Below are 8,132 nucleotides of genomic sequence, written 5' to 3'. Positions count from 1 at the left end.
TTCTTTACAGAAGGGGACAGTGAGGCTGGTACTCTTTAGGTACATGATGTTCTGATAACAAGAGCAGCATAGAAACATGTGAACGAGCTGCACTGTGTGGATGTTTCTTCTTTCATATAATACACACGGTAAACAATCGAAGCTATCGCAGCTGATATGTCTGTTAAAACGGACATTTAACAGAAAACAGAAAAGGGGGGGAGGAGAGGATCATTGGAAATCAATCAAAACATAAAAGGGGGGGGGAGGAGAGGATCATTGGAAATCAATCAAAACATAAACGCGCTACAAAAAGCGCTGCTGCACAAAACGCTGACTGCGCACTTTTTTTCTTTTCTTTTTTTTTTTTTAATTTGACAGACGCACAAACCAAAACGCGTCTGAACACAAACATGTGTTTATTTAACACTGGAGGGAAAATTACAATCTTTCTGTCAGAAACCGCGCAAAAGTCAAAAGGAACAAAGAGTCCCGAAGTCTCGGTTGGTACAGAAGTGGGAGGGGTGTGTGTGTGTGTGTGTGTGTGTGTGTGTGTGTGTGTGTGTGTGTGCTCTCCATCAGCCACGCTGCAACTGATGAAGACTCGTACTGCGTCCAAGGAGAAAAACACAACTTTCTAAAAAAGATTTGTGAATTGCAAACTCAACACTGACCTTAACACGTCATAACTTCTCCCGTTTACTACAACCTTATTAAAGTGGAATAAAACAACTTCGTTATTATGTCAACAAGTCTGTGTAGTGTGCGTGTGTAACAGCGGGCCTATTCTAATTCACGCAATAAGTAACGTTACGCAACAAAATGTAGCCGTACCTAATTGACGTGAACTTACAATAATCATATAACAGCTTGTGTTAGCTTATAACTCTGTAGCATGCAGATAGTATTGTGTAAGTTAAGTTTATGTGTAATAAAGCAGCAGCTTCTTGTTCGGTTAGGCTGTTTGAAAGCAGAACATTTTGTTCCAGATTAAGACTCCATAATTGCGTTTAGCGCGTTACGTACAGCTAGCTTTGTGTAGCATCGGTCACTTCAAGTGTTCTCAGACAGGCTGAAAGAGACAGTCTATACTTAATGCTGCCTACTTTCCACTCCAGCGGATGCCTCCTAATTCCTTAAGTGCACACAGAAAATACCCAGTGACTAACACACACACACACACACATACACACGCACAGGTGAGACTAACTGTGCTACAAAAACACAAAAACTCACCCTCAGTGTTCGCAGGGAGCCTCTCCGTTCGTTAAATACTCACTGTTCAATTTAAATTCTATAAACACACTTACGGTTTATTATGTTGCTAGGTGCGACGTTGTGCGCATGCTCAGCTCAGACCCACCAATCCTGTGCAGCTGCTTTATATAACTAACTATAATCCTATCTAACCCTGTACAGCCTGCAATCTCTACTCCCACTATTGTCACACTAACTGACTGCACATCATCATCATCATCATCATCATCATCATCATCATCATCATCATCATCAGCATCAGCATCAGCATCATTATTTTCATTGTTTTATTTACAATTGTTGATATGATATCAAACATGTTTACAAACTCAAATAACTCTTAAAATCATAATTCTTCATTTTAAAGGTTCTCAAAGTTTCTAAATGACTAAACACACCAATTATGTCAAATATATCAGCCTGAATCTGAGGGAATTATGTCTAAAATGATGTATATTAAGAATGTTTCCAGCCACAGACAAACATGGTTTGAGTTTGATTAATTTGAATATTTAATTTAACTATCACACAGACTCAATACAGAATAAATATATGATATTGTCACACATTCCTTGTTGTGTTACAATAATGATAAATAAACTTTACGAGAAATCACAAAGTAGTATTTCAATTTTTTATTCAAAAATATATATTTTCAATGCTAAAAAAATCTTCATGTGTGTTTGTGCAAAAATAATCTAATTAAAAGTTTAGAACTGTGAATTTGTTAAGGACAAATAACACAACTGATAGCAGGAAAAGTGTCAAAAATGGTTTCAGCCTCAACCACTCACTGTGAAGTAATTCCTGTCATGTCTCTTCATCAGGCTTAAACCTCATTTTCCCAAGTGACCCAAGTCTTTTGCATTGTTTCATGCTTAAGGAAGCTTAATCAAATCTAATCTAATCAAGCCTAATGGGGCTAAGCTCTCTGATATGACACCTCACTGTCTTTGTTAATAAAACTGTAAAACTGAAACTGTCCTTAGAGACATTACATTTCACATGCCAAGCTTTTTGTTTGTTTGATTGTTGTTGGTTTTTTTTTTTAGAGGAATCCAGATCCTACATTATTAAAAGTAATGATACCACAATATAGAAGAAGTCAAAGCAGAGTGTAACTTTATATACTGTTGCCCAGCTAAATGAAATGTTACTGAATGTAAAGTGTTATAATCAGGGTTGGGAAGGTGACTGTGGAAATGTAATAGATTACAGATTACTAGTTACTCTATTTATAATGTAATAAATAATGTAAGTATTTCAATGACGTCATCAAAGTAATGTAACTTATTACATTTGATGACTTTTCTAATTTTTGTTAGGGTAAGTGTTCCCATTAAGCACCAAAATCTAAATCCAGCTGTTTTTCATGGATACTGACATGATTTATAAGAGAGATCATTTCTTATAAAGCAACATTTATCTCTCATTTGAAAATGTATTCATTAATTCATGTAGATTTTGGAATATAAAATAAAGATATTTGATGAAATAAGTCAAAAGTCTGACATGAGTTTAATTGGTACTGTGACACCATTTAAGCCCATGTCATGATTTATTTACTAAATATAAAAAATATTGATTTCAAAGGATTAAAAACAGCAATATATGTATTCAGTAACATTTTCAGCATTAAAAAATGAGGAAAAACCTGTAACAGATTACACTTTCATTGATTTTGTAATGTAATTCCGTAACGTCATTACATGGAACTATAGTTACTCCCCAACACTGGTTATAATGTTCAACATGTAGCAACTACAACTATCAGATTACCGTCTTCTATAAAGTAAAATATATTTCCACCTGAAACGTTGCAGTGAGGAGGATACAATATCATACACATTAAAGAAAACATTTACATGTTATGAAATCCAATAGTTTGTAGTTTCAGATTGTCAGATTGTCATTCCAACCATTCTGTGTGAGAGGTGACACAAGTCCTTTAACATGTTGCTGGCTTTGTGAAGGTGAGCTCTGCAAGGTCTCAGTCTGATGTTACAGTTCACATGCCAGCTGCTGAGGACGTTCTCAACAGTGTGTCGAGAAGATAGAAGGTGGTGAGGATGGGGGGGTGGGGGGGGGGAGGGTGCATGCTTCAGTCTTCTCAGGAATTGCACCCTCTGCTTCTTCTTCCTCTTTTTCTACTTCTTATGGGCCAGATTTGTGGTATTGAAAGATCAATAGAGATTATTAGTGATCCAGCAATCCAATATCACCTCTGGACTATGGTCTCTGGACTATGGTCTCTGACAGTGTCTGTGGCAAAAGATTCTTCAGAAAACACTGCTGATTTATTTAGGAGTCTGTTTGGTTAGACTGCACAGGTCGGAGTAATAATGTTGAACCTCAAAGTACAGATCAGTTTGGTCCAACGGAGGACCTCATGCACCGTTGACCCCTTTGTGAGTCACTCTGTCTTCTGCACACCAAAGTTTGAACCCCAATTATATTCATAATTATGTCTCACTTCCCTGAGAAGAGAGGCAAATGGGTAGTGGAGCCTTTAGAAGAGCAAATGAGGGTTGGAGCTACAGGGGGAGGGACCCCTCTGTCCCACTGCACCCCTCCCAAATGGAGGCCTCAATCCAGTAAAACCAGTTCTGGGATTTTATTGCAGCAAACCATTTCAGGGCACAAAACCTGCATCCTGAATCCTCCCAGAGGCCGTGGACTGCTCTCCTTTCTGCACAAACGCTTGAAAACAGTTACGATCTTGCAGGAATGAAAACACCAATCAAACCTGACATCTGTGCCGTATTTAATGTGAATAAATAACAGCCTGTTGCCTGCAGAATTCAGACTTCAGATGCAGCTTCAGCATTTTCATTTCTCACTTATGAACTCAACCTGCAGCAACTATGTAAGCAAACAGTAAACTGTATCTGGACTGTCAACATATTTGATCCGTCTCTGTTCAGATAGCTCTAAAGATGTTTCGCCCCTTCATTTCTTTAATGCATATTTGTCTTTTGTGCCTTTAAAGTATATATATTTAAAGTATATAATAAAGTGATGGATACTACATTAAAGTACCATGTCTCAGATTTAACTCTTACATAGATCAGATTTGACCGATTTTTTTACAGTTCAGAGTTGTAAAACCACCCTATATACATTTCTTTTAGCCAGACTTAATGTGACACACAGTACACATATAGAAATGAAATGCATCTTTCTTTTATTTTTGTGCAGCTGATACACATTTTTATATATGCAAATGTACAAAATTAAAAAAAACACTATTCAAACATGTTGTATTTTTAATATACTATAAAATAAATGTTCTCCTGGATCTTAAAATAGTGAATGTGAGGTTTTTTTTAATCAACAAATAATCAATAATAAATGACAGCTTCATTAAGTATTAATCAAACATTTATGAATGACTGAAGGGGAATGAATGAGTCAAAATATGAACAGTATGTTAGGATGATAAGGGATGTTTACATCAGTGTACAAAGAACTGTGTGGGAGATAAAAAACCCTTTTAACACCTAAGGCCAAATCCACAAAGAATGGATTTGCACCATTTGCACCCGCTCACAATCTGTTTCAAGGTCCATTTAACAAAAGATTTGTTGGTGATGATATGCCGCCTCAACATGCCCATAAAGTTCTACAGCTGGGTGTAATTTGCTTTTGTTTTGCATCTGTGTGAGTGTGAGGAGCTGGTTCAGGTCTCACACTTTTCTCCACATTTCAGCTCTAAATAAGACCTCTAAAAAAAATCACAAAACAACATTCATGTATTTTATTTTTGACTTCTTAGTATTTTGCATCTATAACATAATCTGAAATGTCAAATGTCAGCATTGATCATTAATGTGACTCACGCAGGTCTGAAACCTGTTAAATGGATTTCTGAATCTTTCTGAATGTTGAGCTGGCTGAAGCATCACACAGCAGCTGAAATGATAAGTGTGTCTCCAAACTGAAAAAAGACACTGTGCGCATTCACACACACACAGCACAGCAGCAGTAACTTCATTAACACTCAATCAGTCAGGATCTGATGGTAGCCTAATTATTATTTTGTGTTCCACCGAACATCTATACAGGTCAGCTGTTACACACTGATTCCAGGTTTATTTAGTTGGGATTGTTTGTATTAAAGCAGCTCTGGATTAATCCTGAGCTCCATCAGAGACGTCAGGACATTTTTACATGGAGATCAGGTGATTGAGTCGACCAGTCAAAGATATTCCAATATGTCATCCTGAAAAACTCTCTGTGTCTAGAGTCAACTCAACAAGATGACTCTGAATGAATTGTAGATGATGTCAAAACTGTCTGGAGTGAGTGTCTGACATGTCTGGACATTTCATTTTGGGGGGTTATTCCCCCTCTTTTGGACAGAGAGGATGGCTTGCAACAAAACACTGGACCACTTAATAATTCCTATTTGATTTTGTATTAAACTGCAATATTTTTTTTTATATTCTTTGTTCTCATCCTAATGAGATTTTTGCTCATCTGTTAATATCACAGGCTCTTTAGGACCAGTAGGTGGCACTGTCCACTCAAATTTGGGTGGACAACAACCACTTTGAATGAGATTAGCTTGGCTTGCAGCAGTGCTGTAATAATGGAGTAAAAAAAAACAGCTGTAAACTGACACTGGTTTCCATACAGAATATGTACTGTTTATCTGCAGTCTAAAATCATTAAAAGACACTGTACATGAGAAGTGAACTGCCAGTGACATTTTCAGATGACTCCACTGTGTATCAGAGTTGGACAGGAAAGACAAGGGGATTTTAAGTAACCTACTGTAGACCTGAATGTGCACATAGTGATGGATTTTTTTTAGGAGATCCAGGATTACAACAAACCACATCCTCTTCGGAGGAGGTGGAAGTGATGGAGGGATATACAGTAAATATCTGGAGTCCACAGACTGCATTGGAGGAGCAGCATCAGTGCTAGTAGGAGGTTAGGGTTAATGGTGTAAGGTCTAATCTTACAATAGATCATAAGTTATGATATAGTTTCTATTAAGATCAATTTAATTGAGTTAAGTCTAATAATAGTAAAGTACTTAGGAACAATTTTGAGGTACTTGTGTTTGGTACTTCCATTTCAATCATCTTTATACTTTTGCTTCATTATAGTGTAGAGGTAAATATTGAACTAGCACTGGCCATAAAAACTACCCTGAAAGCTGCTGTACATCTTCCACAGGTTAATGCCTTGTGAACACTAGAATTTCCAGTGTGCTCATGTTCAGTTTGCCATCGAAGTGGTTAAACAAGACAAGCCACTTCACTTCTCACGCCTCAGACATTACAGACCTGACTTCTCCAGTGATTTCATTAAGTAAAAAAAATGTAAACTGGCTTTCTATCAGAACTTAAGCTGTGTTATCATCAGTAACAGCCCTCATCCTGTCAGCAAGAGTTTACTGTGAGTAATGTGACTTTGCTGTTTGTATATAGTGCATAACAACAGCAGATGAGATCAGCATTTTTAATAGGTACAACTTATTCTGTCTGTATTTGATTTAATTCGAGAAGAACGCAATTCATTTCATTCTGTACTGTTCTTTATAACATGATTTACAACAAATATTGTTTAAAACAGTTCATGCCCCTGATTTAGACTTGATTGGAATTCAGAATGGAGCTTTAATTGAAACTTTTTGATAATGTATTTGTATGTATTTCTGAATATACTTGTAAAGCATGGGATAGGAGGAGAAAATAACATACACTGAAAAAAATGACTCTTTGAGTGAACTTAAGAAAATTATGGAATTAAAATGGATAAAATGGCTTTCTTTCAGCATTAATGATTTCTATTGGCCCAATTTAAGGTACTTAGGTCAAATTCATTTATTAGGATTGATTCAACTTATTTAGTAGGGTTGTGGGTGACTTAATGTGTGAATAGGGTTGAAACAACTAATTTAACAACTTAACCTTTAACAACTAACAACACCAGTAAATGAGGTAGATCCAACAGAATAGTTTATTCCTGAAAGAAAGCCATTATATCGTGTGTGACTGCAGAGATTTTAAACAGTTATGCGCAGAAACTAGATTGTCTCAGTTTCTTTTAACATGAGTGAATCTATTAAATGTTAGGTTGTAGAAGTTCAGGTAAATACTACTTGATTTAATCATGGTCATCATGGAAACATGAAATTATATTATACAAAATACATGTTACACTGTAGTAAATGTAACCAGCCAGCCAATTTCCATTTTTTGAGTTATATGATGAATAACATCCTAAAACACTATTCCATATGGATTGCAAATTATTGGTCTATGCAGATGCATATGTACATGTTATTCTTCTTGGATTTGTATATTGTGTTTTGTGCATATTGGGCTGTAATTGTATGTTTGTTTTTATTTCTGTGGTTGGTCATTTTTTTTAAATAGACAGTAAATAGACTATTCATTCATTCATTCATGTATTCTATTTTATTTATATTATATTAGAACCAACACAAGCATGAGGAGAACAACTGTTAACAGAAGGGATCCTGTTGCTCTGAAGGGACATTACTAACTACTGCACCACTGCCCATATATTTTAATACATAATGTTATATTATATTACACTACATTATATTATATATTAAGTGAGGCAAGTTTGAGCTCAATTTAAGTAAAATACTTTATACAGTATACAGTACTTTGCATCATATTGGACAATGTTTTGCATTAAAATCTGATCTTCAAAATGATAGATTTCAAGTTAATGTAATGTAGTGAAACATAAAATTGCTCTGTCATGGACATCAGTTCATAAACCAAGCAAGCAAAGTTAGGTTGAGGGATTACTGCAGTGTCTCGCTATGGAAAAAGATCTATTGTGAAGGGGATATCACTTTTGAAAAGATTTGTATGAGGGGCCGTTAGGGACATAATTCAGAATTACCA

The sequence above is a fragment of the Scomber scombrus genome, chromosome 4, assembly GCF_963691925.1.
Source record: "Scomber scombrus chromosome 4, fScoSco1.1, whole genome shotgun sequence".
NCBI lineage: Eukaryota > Metazoa > Chordata > Actinopteri > Scombriformes > Scombridae > Scomber > Scomber scombrus.
Note: the sequence above shows the minus strand (reverse complement) of the source record.